This window comes from Vipera berus, assembly GCF_964194415.1.
Source record: "Vipera berus genome assembly, chromosome: 3".
NCBI lineage: Eukaryota > Metazoa > Chordata > Lepidosauria > Squamata > Viperidae > Vipera > Vipera berus.
The window spans coordinates 205,190,059-205,207,953 of record NC_138204.1 but is presented as its reverse complement, the minus strand read 5'-3'; positions in this window follow the sequence as shown (position 1 = coordinate 205,207,953).

Sequence of the window (17,895 nt, the reverse complement as noted above, 5' to 3'; positions counted from 1 at the left end):
AAATATATTAACCATAATGCTATGGCTTTAAGAAGTTAATTGGCCAATGGGTGTGTAAGTGTTCTCATGGCCATAAGAGGAAGCTAGGAACGTAGCTTCTTTCTCTCTCTGAATTCACTGACCTCTACTGTTACTGTTTTTGCTCTGCTGTTAGTTTACTACTGTTGTAACCTAAACTGTGTATTGACCTCTGGACCGGTAAGAAGACTTTGATTACTCCTTGGACTGTTGCTATTGTGAATGACCTGGACTGTTTATTTTTGACTGTGCATTTTTGTTTTTACACCACCTCAAAGTAAAATACTTTTTGCTTTTAGAACTCAGTGTATTTCTGTGTGTGACTTTTACTGCTCTCAGTACCATTCCTTGTCTGTGCAACTCTTTGGTAGCACAAGGAGACCTCTGCACACTAAATTCCTTAACACTTTCTTTCTTTCTTTCTTTCTTTTCTTTCTTTCTTTCTTTTCTTTCTTTCTTTCTTTCTTTCTTTCTTTCTTTCTTTCTTTCTTTCTTTCTTTCTTTCTTTCTTTCTTTCTTTCTGCCTTCCTTCCTTCCTTCTTTTCTTTCTTTCTTTCTTTCTTTCTTTCTTTCTTTCTTTCTTTCTTTCTTTCTTTCTTTCTTTCTTCTTTCTTTTTTTGTTTCTTTCTTTCTTTCTTTTTTTCTGCCTTCCTTTCTTCCTTCCTTCCTTCCTTCCTTCCTTCCTTTCTTTCTTTCTTTCTTTCTTTCTTTCTTTCTTTCTTTCTTTCTTTCTTTCTTTCTTTCTTTCTTTCTTTCTGTCTTCCTTCCTTCCTTCCTTCCTTCCTTCCTTCCTTCCTTCCTTCCTTCCTTTCTTTCTTTCTTTCTTTCTTTCTTTCTTTCTTTCTTTCTTTCTTTCTTTCTTTCTTTCTTTCTTTCTTTCTTTCTTTCTCATTCTCCTATCACTCATCAGGTGAGTGAAGATTGGCTCATGACATTCACCAGAGTTTCTCAGGGTTCTGAGGTCTACACAAGTGGACAACATGGAGGTAAAGTTCCAATTTCTCTAAGCCATGTTGGACAGGGGAAAGGATGGTAAACGTCATTTAATTTTTCAGACTGGGCAGTTTTAATGCTTTGCCGAGAGTTGCACCCAGTTGATGAGAACTATCTCTCAGCTCTCTTAGCTCTTGAATAGTTATCTACGTGGTCACTAGGAATGCTCTGTTGAGCCCCCAGAGATGACTGATATTGAAGGAAATACAGCCAAGAAGGCATTCTACTACAGGAATGGTTTGGACGTAAGCCCAACACTAGGAGGCTGTGAGTTCTAATCTCATCTTAGGTGTTAAGCCGGTTGGGAGACCTTGGGTCAGTCACTCTCCTTCAGCCCAACCCATTCCACAGGCTTGCAGTTGTCAGGAAAATAGGAGGAGGAAGATGTGTTGCAAATGTTCACTGCCCCATTGAGTTATTTGTGAAAATAATAAGGGCAGGATACTAATATAAATAAATAACATCTGCTCACATGTACAGATTGTTCCTCTGGACTGTCCCTTTTATTTGTGAGGCACAGTGCTAAGTGTATTAGAGCTATTTTCGCAATGTACCATCCCATAAAGCTCTGCTTTTAAGCCTGAACCACAAGAGGAAAATAAAAACTCTCCCTTTCTGGATTAGACACATAGACCAGCAAAAACATCCCTGGCAAAGAGCCTAAAGATAGCCTCTTCCAAAGGAGATGGAAGCTTTACAAAGTGTCCATACTTGATCATTGAGAAGGAACGGAAGATTCAAACAGCACAGACTAAAACAATCTAATAAAAAGAACCAGAATCAACCAATCAACCTTAGACAAAGGAGAAATTTCCTAACGATGAGAACAATCAACCAATGGAATAGCTTGCCTCCAGAAGTTGTGGGTGCTCCATCACTGGAGATTTTCAAGAAAGAGACTGGCCTACCATTTGTCTGGAATAGTGTAGGGTTTCCTGTACGAACAGGGGGTTGGACTAGAAGACCTCCAAGGTCCCTTCCAACTCTATTATTCTATGTTCTATATTCTAAATAACCAACCTCAGTTTTGGGACCAAAACTAGATTTTCAGAGCTTTCCAGAACCTCAGGAAGTTGAAGCCACTATCCACTCTTTTTCAGAGGGTGAAGCCACAACAGAGGAGGCATACATTCTAGGTCCTACAAGATGGCAGCATTTAATAGAGGGGAAATGGAGCATTCTCAATCTACTGGAATGTTCTGGGTCCCTCACATATCCAGAACTTCAGGGCTTTTTTTTGATAATAGCTTCCTTAAATTGCACTTGGAAGCTGACTGACAGTCAATGCTGCACTCATGCAGCAGAGGGAACTTAGGCACACTGAAATGCACCCACTACTGCTTGTGCTGCTGCATTTTGAATCAGCCTTAGCTTACAGGCATTGTTCAAGGGCAGCCCCATGCACACCACACTGCAGTTTTACAATTGTGAGGTGATCAGGGCAAGAGTGAAGAATCTCCCAACTGGCACATAAAATGAACCTTTGAGCTGCCACATGCATTTCAAGGCCTCAGAGTTGGTCCAACACATAGTGGCAGGGTGTAAAATGTAGACAGGAACAGAATGGCTCAACCAAACAGCTGGTATTGTGTGCAGAAACATCTGCATAGTCTAGACCAGGGGTAGGCAACCTCGGCTCTTTTATGTCTCATGGACGTCAACTCCCAGAATTCCTGAATCAGCTCATTCAGGAATTCTGGGAGTTGAAGTCCATGAGTCATAAAAGAGCCGAGGTTGCCTACCCCTGGCCTAGACCTCCCCAAGTCCACATTCCACAGAAAGTCATAGAGATAAGAGGGCTAAGATTCTAGTGAGTCTTCCAGATCCAGGCAGACAAGTACTGACCAATTAACCAAACCTCATGGTGGTAGACAATATTAGAAGACAGCAGTGGTGATGGATGCAGCAATGCCAAGAGGCAGCAACAAGAAGGAGGAGTATGAGAACATGGAGAAGTACCAGGGCTGAAAAAGGAATTAGAGAGGAGGTAAAGGCCAAAGTGATCCCTGTGGTGGTAGGACCACAAGAGGCCAAGACTCATAACTGGGAGAGTGGCTGCAATAGATCACTGGAACATCTATGTAGAATATGCGCTAGACCAGGGGTCTTCAAACCTGGCACTTTTATGACTTGTGGACTTCAACTCCCAGAATTCTTCAGCCAAAGTGCATGGCTGAGGAATTCTGGGAGTTGAAGTCCACAAATCATAAAAGGGCCAAGTTTGAAGACCCCTGCGCTAGACCCTCCTAAGTCTAGATGAGAGATCCCGTAGAAGGTCATGGAGAATAAGAAAACTTAAATACTGTGGGATTTCCAGATCCAGATGGACAGGCAGGTACTGTTCAATGAGCCAGACATTATGGTCATAGACAAGAATCAGCGGCAGTGATAGATGTAATGGTGCCAAGTTACAACAACCTCAGGAAGAAGGAATATGAGAAATCAGAGAAGAACCTCCAGTGGTAGTAGGAGCACTTGAGGCTGTGATTCCCAAGATGATCGGTGCATATCCCAGGAGCATGTGTGCCTGATAGTTGCCTTTGCCTTTGGTGATTTGCAAATTATGCAGGTCTCTTCTAGCAAGTTAGTCTGTTTAATCATGAAAGATGAGTAATTCCGTTTCACAGACTTACGCTAACAAGGTGATTATCATTGTTACATTAGGTCTGTCAATTTAATAAGTTCTCTTTAAAAACCATGGACGGCTTAAATGATTTCTTCAACCCTTGCTTACACATGTATCAATTTATTAAAAGGGTATATTGGCCTTGTCACGCCTGGTATTTTTCATTAAAATAAAATTAAATAATTTTAAGTGAATTATTAATATCCTCCATCTCAAAACTGTATTGACATGAAGTCTAGACATTTCAAGAGAGGCTCACTGTATGAATATCAATACACAGGTTATGCCAAAGATTGTGGGGAGAGGAAAAAAGATTAACTTGAGGAATAAGCACCCAGCGATTGGTAGTAATAATGCAATAATTATACATTCGCTCTTTCATACTGTTCTTTATCTGAAAGTTATTATACTCTTTTGTAATAGCGATTGCCAGATCTTGAGCCAACTTCCCATGCATTTTTAGAGTTACATGATTTTAGTGAGACACAAGTAAAGTATCCACCCTTTATTTTCATAATATTGCAACATTTCCTGCACCCTGAAGCTAAATCCAGAAACTGACTTACCTTAGCCTTGAGCTCAATTTGTGTAGGGAAAGGAGTGGCAGAAGCTAGATGCAGAGTCAAAAGAGGGATCAGCTTAGAATTCCTACATGGCCGCAAATAAATTAAGTCCAACCTCCATCAAATTCTGTTGATCGTTCTCTAACTCCAAGCAGGTGCTAAGCATTGGTTAAGAAGATTCTTATCCACAGGTGTTTTAGCAATAAATCAGTTTAATTGGACTTTTACAGGTGGGCCTGGTCTTTCCCACCAGACAATTTGGCATGAGGTTTCACAAATCAGGTCTGCCAATGGAAATAAAAGATCTTTTCTAAAATGTTAAATCCTCCTGTATGCTGTAGCCTGCCATTGCAAAGGAAATGTTAAGTGAGTGTTTAAGTGGAAGGTGTACACAACAGTGAATTACATCCCATTATTCACTCCTCCCTAACCATCTTTTAACAACCAGCTCTCAAAAACTGGACTACGTAAACAATTTAAGACTCCTGACATGATCCATCAGAAAACATGGATTTATCAGGATGCTTCCTGATCCCCTAATTCCGATGATACTCCCTACTGGTGTTTTGTTTTCCATGATGGACATTTAAGTGGATGGATTCCAAATCCATGATAGACAAACAGTATAAATAATGGTAGAGGACAGGAAGGCCTGCAGGAACGTTGTCCATAGGGTTGCAATGGGTCGGACACGACTTTGCAGCTAACAACAACATAAATGATGCTAGAGGTGGATGCTTTTTTAAAAAAATAAAATCAAAAAATTTGTTTGTAATCGTTGAGGCCCATCAACCTCAAGGACCGTCTTACAGTCCTGAGCCCCATGTTGGAGAACTCAGATGTAGATTCACCATTTATTTATTTAGAGAATTGACATGGCCGCCCATTCACTTTTGTGAAAGAACATCAAAGTGAAGGCAAGTCTAAGCTCTATGAAGATGAAGTTTCAAAGGGAGGGAGCCACCATGGAGAAGGCCCTTCTTCTGGATCCTGTCAGATGTGTCTCCTTAGAGGTTGGGACCCACAACATTCCTTGCCTCCTCACTCTAGTGCAGGGGTCTTCAAACTTGGCCCTTTTATGACTTGTGGACTTCAACTCCCAGAATTCCTCAGCCAGTGTGCTGAGGAAGGGCCAAGTTTGAAGACCCCCTGCTCTAGTGGGTCGGGTGGATGTGACCAGGAAGAGACGGTCCCTTAGATAACCTGGTCCCAAGCCAAGAAGGGCTTTAAAGGTGACAACCAGCACCTTGAATTGCACCTGCAAGCAAATCGGCAGCCAATGCAGCTCCCGCAGGAGAGGTAACACACGTGAACACCGGGGCCTGCACAAAACCATGTGGTCTGCTGCATTTTGAACCATCAATGGACTTTCATCATCCTGCTACACATTTTTAAATAGGGAATAAAAAATAAAGATAGAAAAATAATAATCTCTCATTTGGAATCTTTGTCTTGCCATTCATTATAGTAGGGAGAAACTCTGCTTCTTTACTTATTGGCACTGAAAGAGGTGTGTTCTTCTGCTGGATAACACAGGAGAGGGAAAGCAAAGGTTAGGAAAGACAATGGACCAAAAACAAGATATTTTACATTAGACTGCTGCATTATTTATTAGCCAGTTGTAGCCACTTCATGTACCACATGAAGAATTCATTACTGTCAATTGTCTTATTGGGTAATTTCCATTGGCAGACATCAAAACTGCTGCTAATTTGACCAGAAAATATTTAGACATATGGAAATGCAAGATTTTTTTTTTTTAAAGAGTGGAATTGATATGAGCAGCTCGTTCAAACTCTGAAAATAAGGGGCTACTGTTGGCTTTCAGAAAGATATGTGTTCAGACTTGAAATATAATTCATAGTTAAGGCTTGCAAATGCATTAGGAAAGACAGTATAAACTGCCTCTCTAAAAATCCTTCCTCCAAAGAAAACATCTTTCAGATTTTTTTTCCCTTTCAATTTCAGCGTAAATTTTCCTCAGATGAGTAACAATATTTCCAAGCAATTAAATATAGATTACATTGAACAATGTCTGCTAAAATGAATAATTTACCTTGCTTGCAAAACTCTGAGGGGAAATAAATTAATTAAAGTGTAATTCAGAACTAGGTTAATTATTTTGAATGGTGATAAGATGCACAGTGCTGCCCTTGTTTCTGCTTCACAAACTCTCAAATCCACTTTTGTGAGAGCCACAAATGGTCTCTGTTGCTTCCACTGAGATATTCTCCAGAGATGATGGACTGGCCGGTGAGGGAGTCCAACAGACTCCCTCCAGCTCTCCAATAAGAAGGCATTGGATTGGCCCTTCACCAGCCCCTGCTATTTCTGGATGCATCCTGGTCATTTCTTGCTTTCCTAACCAGGCAAATTATGTCCCCCACTGTTGCTGGTTCACCAGCTGTTCCCAAGATGGTACAAGACATTGAGATACTCTTTAAATATTCTTCTTCTTCTTTAAATGTTCTTCTTTATTTTTATTGGCCAAGTGTGATTGGACAAACAAGGAATTTTGGGGGGTGCATAAGCTCTCAGTGTACATACAGAAAACAAAGTGATAAGTCACAGATCATAAATCATAAGATACAAACAACAGAGGATAAACCATAAGGTACCAATAGAAGAAGCTGATAGGAAGGATGGGAAGATGAGATGGTGAGAAGGATAGTAGTAATACGCCCCTACTATATGGGTAAATAAGGGACACGGTGGCTCAGTGGGTTAGGACACTGAGCTTGTCGATCAGAAGGTCGGCAGTTTGGCGGGTCAAATCCTGAGTGCCGCGTAGCACAGTGAGCGCCTGTTACTTGTCCCAGCTTCTGCCAACCTAGCAGTTCGAAAGCACGTAAAAAATGCAAGTAGAAAAATAGGGACCACTACGGTGGGAAGGTAACAGCGTTCCGTGCACCTTTGGCGTCTAGTCATGCCAGCCACATGACCACGGAGACGTCCTCAGACAAGCACTGGCTCTTCGGCTTTGAAACGGAGATGAGCACCGGCCCCTAGAGTCGGAAACGACTAGCACGCATGTGCGGGGGAACCTTTACCTTTACCTTTACCTGGGTAAATATCTTTAGGCATAAGACAGTGCTGTGGGAGTTAGTTGTTTAACAGAGTGATGACACTCTAGTTGTCTAGTTGTTTTTCCATGCAATGCCCTATAGCAGCATCCTGAGGGGAGAAGTTGAAACAATTTATGTCCAGAATGTGAGGGGTCTGTAGATATTTTCTCAGGCCTCTTTCTGGCTCATGCAGTATACAGGTCCTCAGTGGAAGGAAGGCTGCTTGCAATTATTTTTTCTGCAGTCCTAACTATCCATTGAAGTTGAGCAGGGGGTTGGACTAGATGACCTCCGAGGTCCCTTCTAACTTTGTTGCTGTTGTTATTGTCGTTATTATTATCTCTTCTCCTAAAATCTACTATCATCTCTACAATTTTAAGTGTGTTCAGATCCAGGTTCCAGCTGCATCACAGAACCAAAAATGTAAGACAATGGCACTAGAAGGTCCAAATGTCCAAAGCCATTTGATCTTTGGTGTTTTGCCAAGCACCAGGGCAGTGATCAGGTGCCTAGTCAATCAGTTTTGTTTTGTTTTTTGATCCAGAGAAAAAGATGCACTCCATACAACATAGTTGGAAGGAACTCGGAGATCTTCTAATCCAATCCACTGTACCATTTCAGACAAATGGCTGTTCAATCTCTTCTTAAAAACCTCCACGGATGGAGCACCCACAACTTCTGGAGACAAGTTGTTCCACTGGTTAATTGTTCTAAATGTCAGGAAACTGTCAATAGGGGCTGTGGGTTGGACCTCTCTCTACTTATTGACACCAACATGCGATACTCCTGGAAAATGGGGCCAACCCTGAGATCTAGTAAGAGTCAAAAATCAGAGTTGACTGAGGTAATTCGAGACAAGGCATAGCAAATAGGTGCAAGCTGGACTATAGACTTATTTATTTATTTAGTGTATGGCAAATCATACATGGACTAGCAACATATATTAACATTTCAACTAGGTTAGTAGAACCTAACTTTGAGAGAGACCTTGGAGCCCTAGTGGATGATCACTTGACTATGAGCCAGCAGTGTGCAGCAGCCACCAAAAAAACTAATGCAGTCCTGGGTTGTATAAACAGAGGCAAAGAATCATGATCACATGAAGTACATTAAAGGTAAAGGTAAAGGTTCCCCCGCACATGCGTGCTAGTCGTTTCCGACTCTAGGGGACGGTGCTCATCTCCGTTTCAAAGCCGAAGAGCCAGCGTTTGTCCAAGGACGACTCCGTGGTAATGTGGCCGGCATGACTAGACGCCAAAGGCGCACGGAACGCTGTTACCTTCCCACCGTAGTGGTCCCTATTTTTCTACTTGCATTTTTACGTGCTTTCGAACTGCTAGGTTGGCAGAAGCTGGGACGAGTAACAGGCGCTCACTCTGTTATGCGGCACTCGGGATTCGACCCGCCAAACTGCCGACCTTCTGATCGACAAGCTCAGCGTCCTAACCCACTGAGCCACCGCGTCCCTTATGAAGTACATTAGTACTACTTTATAAAACCCAAGTGAGACCACACCTGGAATACTGCAACCAGTTTTGGTCATAATCCTACAAAAAAGATGTTGAGAGTTTAGAAAAAGTTCAGAGAAGATCAACTAAGATGATCAAAGGCCTGGAGACTAAAACATACAAAGAACGGCTGCAGGAATTGGGTTTGGCTGGTCTAAAGAAAAGAAGAAATAGGGGAGACATGATAGCAGTACTCCAGTATTTGAGGGGCTGCCACAAAGAAGAGGGCATCAAACTATTCTCCAAAGCACCAGAGGGCAGGACAAGAAACAATGGTTGGAAACTGACCAAAGAGAGAAGCAACCTGGAATTAAGGAGAAAGCTCCTAACAGTGAGGACAATTAACCAGTGGAACAGCTTGCCTTCACTAGTTGTGGGGGCTCCAACACTGGAGATTTTTAAGAAGAGGCTAGACCACAGGTCTGCAACCCGCAGCTCCAGAGCCGCATGCGGCTCTTTCAGCCGTCTCCTGCGGCTCCCAGTCCTCTGCCATGTGCAGTCCAAAAAAAAAAAGTGGGACTAAAAAAGTTCAACCAATCAATTCAAATATGCAGGGTAGGTGCATATCTCGCCTTGCCTCCACTCTTCAGTCAAACCCTGTTCTGCGCATGCACGCATGTACGCACATGCGCACACATTTTTTGCGGCTCCTAGTTTTTCCTTTTGTGAGGGAACCGGTTCCGAGTGGCTCTTTCACTGTTTCAGGCTGCTGACCCCTGGGCTAGACAGTCACTTGTCTGAGATGATATAAGTTCTCCTGCTTGAGCAGGGGGCTGGACTAGAAGACCTCCAAGGTCCCTTCCATCTCCTATTCTATTCTATTCTATTCTATTCTATTCTATTCTATTCTATTCTATTCTATTCTATTCTATTCTATTCTATTCTATTCTATTCTATTCTATTCTATATGTTAAACAGATCTATGTTCAAATGTCAGTGTCTAGGCCATTTAATCATTGAAGCACAACATCATTTATATTTTAAAAAAACAACACAGATATTGTACTGGTATATGCCCTGAGCTTACAGCCGGGAGTTTGATGTGGGACACCGCAGCCACAATGAGGGGAGGGGACTGTGCCGCAGTGAGTCCTGACAGATGTTGTGTGAGGTGCAAATCCTATTCAGAAATGGTTATTGGTTGACTTGCTAGTTCAAAAACTGCCCCCCTTTTGACTATAGGACTAATCAGGACTAATTTCCAGAGCTCCTGGAGACACTAAATGGTGTCTGCCAGAAAGAAAAAAAGAAAAACATTTTTATCCTCTTGCATAAATTAGGAAGAGGAGGGGAACTTCAATTGTCGACAGATTCACCTATTGCGCCAGTTGCGCCCCTTTTCGGACTGAGATGCCCTATGCACGGTTACCCACGCCCTCGTCACTTCTCGCCTGGATTACTGCAATGCTCTTTACATGGGGCTGCCCTTGAAGAGCACCCAGAGGCTTCAACTGGTGCAAAATGCAGCCGCGCGGGTGCTTATGGGAGTATCTCGGTACTCCCATGTTACACCACTCCGGCGTGAGCTGCATTGGCTTCCGGTTACCCTCCGAGTGCAATTCAAGGTGCTGGTAATAACCTTTAAAGCCCTACATGGCTTAGGCCCGGGGTACTTGTGAGACCACCTGCTGCCATTGTCAACCTCCCACCGCCCGGTTCGCTCCCACAGAGTCGGCCTCCTCAGGGTGCCGTCGGTTAAGCAATGCCAGCTGGTGACCCCTAGGGGAAGAGCCTTCTTTGTGGGCGCGCCGACCCTCTGGAATGAACCACTGAGGCACTTGACCGGGTTGTACCCTTGCGGCCCCTGACCCGGCGCAGATCCCAGCGAGCTCCTTGGTTCTCCGCGGAGCTCCGGGAGATGAAGCGTCGGAAACGGGGCCTAGAGAGCTGTTGGAGGTCTAGCCGATCCGAACCCGACCGGTTGCGGTTAAGAACCTATATTAGGTCTTATCTCGCAGCGATGAGGGTGGCGAGGTGTAATTACTTCTCCACCCTCATCGCGTCCGCAGATAATCGCCCGGCCGCCCTGTTCAGGGTGACTCGCTCACTTCTTAATCAGGAGGTGAGGGAGGACCCCTTGCAGGGTCGTGCCGAGGAATTTAGTCAACATCTGTCGGATAAAATCGCTCGGATTCGGACCGGTTTGGACTCCAACTGGGCGGAGTCAGGCGATCAGGACACGGGCGGTCTTGTCAACGTTACCTGGGAAGAGTTTGACTCTGTGACCCCTGATGAAGTGGACAGGATTATGGGGAGGCTGAGCTCCTCCACATGTTTGTTGGACCCGTGCCCTTCCTGGCTGGTTTATGCAGCTCGGGAGAGGACACGAGGCTGGCTCCAGGCGGTTATATCTGCTTCCTTGAGTGAGGGCTATTTCCCCACCATCTTGAAGGAGGCGGTGGTGAGACCTCTCCTCAAGAAGCCTGCCTTGGACCCGGCTGTTTTGAACAACTTTCGTCCAGTCTCCAACCTTCGCTTTCTTGCGAAGGTTGTTGAGAGTGTGGTGGCGCATCAGCTCCCTCTGGTCCTGGATGAAGCGGATTATCTGGACCCCTACCAATCGGGTTTCAGGCCCGGGTACAGCACGGAGACGGCATTGGTCGCTCTGGTGAATGATCTCTGGAGGGCTCGGGACAGGGGATATTCCTCTGTCCTAGTCCTATTAGACCTCTCGGCGGCTTTCGATACCATCGACCATGGTATCTTGCTGCGGCGTCTTAGGGGATTGGGAGTGGGAGGCATAGTTCTTCAGTGGTTCTCCTCCTATCTCCTGGGACGCTCGCAGTCGGTGTTGGCAGGGGGGCAGAGATCGGCCCCTAGGTCTCTCGTTTGTGGAGTTCCTCAGGGGTCGGTTCTCTCGCCTCTCCTGTTCAACATCTATATGAAACCGCTGGGTGAGATCATTCGTGGTTTTGGAGTTGGGTATCATCAATATGCCGATCATACCCAACTTTTCTTTTCGACCCCAAACCACCCCAGTGATGCCCTCGCTGTGATGTCCCGCTGCCCGGAGGCGGTTCGGGTCTGGATGGGGAGGAACAGACTTCAACTCAACCCTGACAAGACTGAGTGGCTGTGCATTCCGGCATCCCGGGACATTCAAAATGTTCCATCTCTTTCTATGGGGGGTGAGCTCTTACCCCCCGTGGATAGGGCTCGCAACTTGGGAGTCCTCCTAGATTCACGGCTTACCCTGGAAGATCATATAGTGGCTGTGACTAGGGGGGCTTTCGCCCAGGTTCGCCTGGTGCGCCAGTTGCGGCCCTATCTGGACCGGGATGCCCTGTGCACGGTCACTCATGCGCTCGTGACCTCTCGCCTTGACTACTGTAATGCTCTCTACATGGGGCTTCCCTTGAAGACCACTCGGAGGCTCCAACTGGTACAAAATGCGGCCGCGAGAGTTGTCTTGGGAGTTTCCCGGTACTCCCATGTTACACCTTTGCTCCGCGAGCTGCATTGGTTACCAGTTGTCTTCCGGGTGAGGTTCAAGGTCTTGGTTATGATCTTTAAGTCCTTACATGGCATGGGTCCGGGTTACCTCGGGGACCACCTGCTGCCGGCGTCAACTCCCCTCCGCCCTGTGCGTTCCCACAGAGAGGGCCTCCTCAGGGTGCCTCCAGTCAGGGAATGCCGACTGGCGGCCCCCAGGGGGAGAGCCTTCTCTGTGGGTGCCCCGGCTTTGTGGAACCAACTGCCGGTGGAGCTCCGGATGGCATCAGACCTCCGAACTTTCCGTCGTGGCCTGAAGACCCATTTATTTGAATTAGCTGGTCTGGCCTGATGGGGGATTTGGGTTTTAAATTGTTGTTTTAGAATTGTATTACTGTTTTAACTGGGCATTGATTTAATCTTTTTTAATTTTTGTATTGTATTGTATTGTTATTTATATATGCCCTGTGAACCGCCCTGAGTCCCTAGGGAGAAGGGCGGTATATAAATCAAATAAAACTGAAACTGAAACTGAAACTACCCTGGGAGCTGCGGACGGCCCCTGACCTTCGGTCCTTCTGCCGTGACCTTAAGACCTAGTTGTTCCAACAAGCGGGCCTGGACTGATTACGTTTTTAATTAGGCTTTTTACTGGGTTAAACTGTCTTGTATTTATTGCATTTATTGTTTAATTCTTTTTTAAAAAAAATTACTTTATGTTTTTTAATTTTTATGGTTGTGAGCCGCCCTGAGTCCTCAGGGAGAAGGGCGGCATATAAATTTAATCAGATCAAATCAAATGACTCAGAATCAGACTGTGATCATTCACCCCAATCACAGCATCTTGCCTCAGCCCTCCCTCTTTTATGTCTATCAAATCACTTGGTTAATTCGTTCTGATCATTCGGCATCATTGTTTTGATTGCTGGATTCTTTCGTTTCCTCTCCTCCCCCATTCCTTCGTTCTCTTTTCCCAAACATACATTTCCAGTCATTTTTCAACTCCGTTGCTTCATCCATCCTTATTCATTTATCTCCTCCACCATTCATTATGTCAACCTTATCAGATTAAACGTATTTTTAATATTGTCACCCTTAATATATCAGGGTCTCGTCTCCTTATTCTTTGTCTTCATCAGCAGCGTTTGCCTCTTTCATTCGGTGGGTTTGTTTGCATGTATACTTAATATATTAGAGAAGAGAAAAACTTGTCTTTTCGGTTGGTTTTTTTTATTGCCATACAGGTGGCCCTCAACTTACAACAGTTCATTTAGTGACTGTTCAAAGTTACAGTGGCACTGAAATGAATGACGTATGACCGTATTTCACAGTTCCGACCTTTTTTTATTATTATTATTCCCATTTATATCCCGCCCTTCTCTGAAGACTCAGGGCGGCTTACAATCTAAGAAGCACAAATCAATGTGCTTAGCAGTAGCCTTCATTCTATGTATATGCCTGCTTGTTAGGGCTTTCGGCCCCATCTCAAGCAGCATTATTACAAAGTCAGCTTATTGCCCCCCACAATCTGGGTCCTCATTTTACCTACCTCGGAAGGATGGAAGGCTGAGTCAACCTTGAGCCTGGTGGGACTCGAACCTGCACTAATGGCAGGCAGCTGGTGTTACTTAAGGAGGCATTAGCCCACTGCTCCACCAAGGCTCTCCATGATCACGTGATCAAAATTCAGAGGCTCGCCGACTGGTTCATACTTATGACCGTTGCTGTGTCCCAAGGTCCTGACTTTCTGACAAGCAAAGCCAATGGGGAAGCCAGATTCATTTAACAACCGGGTGACTTACTTACCAACTGCAGTGATCCACCTAACAATTGTGGCCACAAGGTGGTAAAATGGGGCAAAACTCACTTAACCAATGTCTCACTTAACAACAGAAATTTGAGGCTCAATTGTGGTTGTAAGTTGAGGACTACCTGTAGTCTTGACTTCTCTTCTATTCCTCACAACAGATGTGTTGCAAGTTACAAAACTCACAGAGAAAACAAAGCTTCACTTTTCTACTTTCTGTCTTGCTTCTTATTACAAAGTCAGATTGGATTGACCCTGGATTGCTTTAAGGTCCATCAAGCTACTATTGAAGGTCTGGATCTGGTTATATTAGCCCTTTGGGACAGGACAGGTCAAGAAATGAGTATGGCAGACAATCTATGAATATCCTCTACCGTAATAAAGTAAAGAACGTAATCATGAAAACCTGTTCAAGTTCCTCTATATTCTATCTTATACTTAACAAAATCACGGTGGGGTTATTTTGAATTTCTGTTTCATGCTTTTCTGCAAGTCTCCTCTTTATGGTTGATGCTTTCCTTCCTTAATCATTCATTCATTCCTTCTCCAAGGCCCGTTATTCATTCCTTTAAAGTTTAAAGCAATGTTTCTCAAGCATGACAACTTTAAGATGTCAACTCCCAGAACTCCTCAGCCAGCATGGCTGGCTGGGGAATTCTGGGACTTGAAGTCCACACATCTTGAAGTTGCCCACACTGAGAAAGACTGTTTTAATAGTCTTCAAAGTGAATCAAGTCATTTCTGCACAACCCTATTCAATATCTCATAAGCTAAATATCTGCTTAGCTGTTCAGAATTCCCAAACAGAATTTTATCGTGCACCTAAAGTTTTAACTCATTCATTGCTAATCTTGGCTACCAATTATAACGCCAGTAAATCCCATTCTAGGGGGAGGGGGTAAAAGGGAGGAGAGTGGACCAACATTCAGTGGCTCAACAAAAATGAAAAGTACTATGTTCTGCAGATTCTTTCAAAGACTTTTTAAAATAAAGGTCTTTAAAAGAATCTGCTGAAGATAGTAGAAATATATCCAGTCACTTATATGTGCATGCTTCTGCTCCTATGATTTAGATATCTGATAAAATAAAATGCTTGTGTGTCTTTTTTTAAAAAAATGTGAATGACCATGCTTTCATTTTCATAAATTTATCTTCAGATAGGCTACTTAAATCTACATTTTGGATATGCCAATTCTTCCTGTCTTTCTATTTTGTAACGCTGCTTTGTCTGGACATAACTTGCCATAAAATATATTATTTTCAGATCTTCGTTTTCTGCATTTTGGTTAGGAAACAAAGATGCTAGTGACAAATAATGTTGTAACTTTGAACAGTCACTAAAGGAATGCTTGTAACTGGAGGACGGTCTGCATATCGTTTGCTAAAATGCCAACAACACTCTCCTGTATTAACATAAAAACAGATTGTAGCAAAAAAAAAAAGGAATTTGATTGTGAAACTGCATGTAATTTGGGATCCCTTTTGTTCCATATTCCTGTTATGGCACATCTAATTATCTTTGAGATTATATTTTAATTATCAATGCTCTTGTTCCCTTCCCACATTACAGGGTCCTGAGTCACGGCTAGATTTCTCCTCCTACAAGAGGTAACCCATTTTAAAGGGAAACCACCTTCTTGTGTATCCCAAAAGAAACACCGCAACAGAACTGAGGCTGCCAATTTTTTTTTGCTGATTCCTAAGAATTAGCTATCCGGTAAGTGATAGAAGAAGAGAAGATCTTGCGTAGATCAGCAAAAATGAAAATTCCTCTGTCTTTTCCACTGTTCCAACTTTTAACACGCAAATCATTTGAAGCAGGTAACAGATTTGGTTTGTTTCCAGCGCACATTGGCAACCCAAACCTTACGGGAAATGTTTCTTTTGAAAAGGGGGTAGGAGGGAGGGGAGAAAGCTTAACTTCTCCATTGCCTCCAGCAAGTGGGCAAGCAGCCTTCACTCCAAGGGTGTGGTGACTTAGTAATCAGAAGCGTGTATATTTTTGGTGAGAATAAAGCCAGGAGGAACCAATAAAGAGATTGCTTCAAGGGAAAGCCATGATCCAAGTGGTACCCTTCGCAGACCTAGTTAGAACATAGAATGATAGAGTTGGAAGGGACCTTGGAGGTCTTCTAGTCCAACCTCCAACCTTATATCATTCTGGACAAATGGTTGTCCAGTCTCTCCGATCCCTCTCTTGATGCAGCCTAGGACTGCAGTAGTGCTTTGGGCAGCCATAGCACACTGCTGGAGAGGAGGAGGAGGAGGAGGAGGAGGAGGAGGAGGAGGAGGAGGAGGAGGAGGAGTAGGAGTAGGGGGAGATTGTGGGGTCCTTGGTACTCTCTGAGATTTTTTTGGAGACGTTTCCTGACCCAACTAGGTGACATCATCAGTGTTGGAAGGGAGTGGCAGTTGCCAAGTAGAGAAAGAAAAAGGGGAGGGGGAGGAGGAGGAGGAGGAGGAGTCCATTTAAGGATATCAGTGGCCTTCTGTAATGCACAAGTCTGTCATCTGCCTGTGCAAAATGTAGTTTTTTGTAAACCTTTCAGAAAGCTATCTTTATGTATTCTAGCAAGGGACCATCTTCATTACTTCACCATCTTCCTTGCTACAATCCTAATGCCCATTTGTGTGTGCTGGGTTTTTTTTTCTGGCTTATTCTTTGTCCACAGCTATCAAAAGAGAGAATATCTCTGTCACACAGCTTGATTGCTTCCAGATGATAAGTAAAGTATCAATAATAGCAACAACTAGCTCAGGACTTTGACAGCTTGACAATGGATCCATGCTGGACTGAAGACATCAACCCATGTCCAAAGATAGCACCTTTTAATGTTGGTTTTGACTAATATTTCCAGGAATTATAGCCAGAAGGAGGGTTTTCCTAAGAATCCCAAGTCTCTTTCTTTACTATGCTTACATCATACACTGCTGTCACCGTACTTTGTCACCCAAAGAGGGTCTTCTGAGTAGAAATTGTACAATTAGGCTTGTTGACTTCTCTATCCAAGTGTCATGGAGATATTTAAACCTATTTAAAAAGAAGAATCCAAAACAACCTGTACCTCTTCCAAAACCAATTCAGAATCACTGAGTAGGCTTCAGAAATAAAGCTGATGTTGACGTTGAGCTGGGTGTAAGACAGATCATTCCCCCTGCAATTCTTAGTGGGAACATCCCAATCTTTCCTTCCCCCTCCCCTCTCTCCACCCCTTTCCAATTTACATTTTGTTCCCATAAGTTCATATTATGTAATGACCTGAAGCTGTGCAGACTTGAAATCAGTATCCAAAAGAACAGCCTGTTTCCCAGGCTGTTTGGTAGCTAAAGGGCATTCAGACGCCTACAGAGGATTTAATCTTTTAACACCTAGGTTGACGTCGCTGAGGCTGGTTTTGCTGCCATGAGCTTTTGACAAAGGTGTTGCCAGGTAGCAAGGAGGATAAATGGAAGGTTCATGGCAGAACTGCTGTGATCTGTTTGGTGCTGATTCATAAGTGCTGGCACTGTAAAAGAAAGAGAGGAATAAAGAAAATCATTCTAGATCTGATGTCTACAGACACCATGCTTGTGGATCTGTGTATCACATCCCCTGGGACTTTTTATCCCTCTAGGAAAAGTTTTCTCTCTAATTGGAGATCTCAAGATCACAAATACCCAAATGCAGGCAGTTCTCAAGTTTTCATCACAACTGTTGTCCAAAAATTGGTTCAGCCTAGCACAGAAGCCAATCAGAGACAGACACAGGAGACAGACTTTTGCAAAACTTTTATTGAAGTGCTTCAGCAAAAGAATCCCAGTCCAGTTTGGGAGCTGAGACCCTGAATGACAGCACACCACGACCTTTTATCCAGTTGATTTCCAGAAATAGGGAAGCAACGTT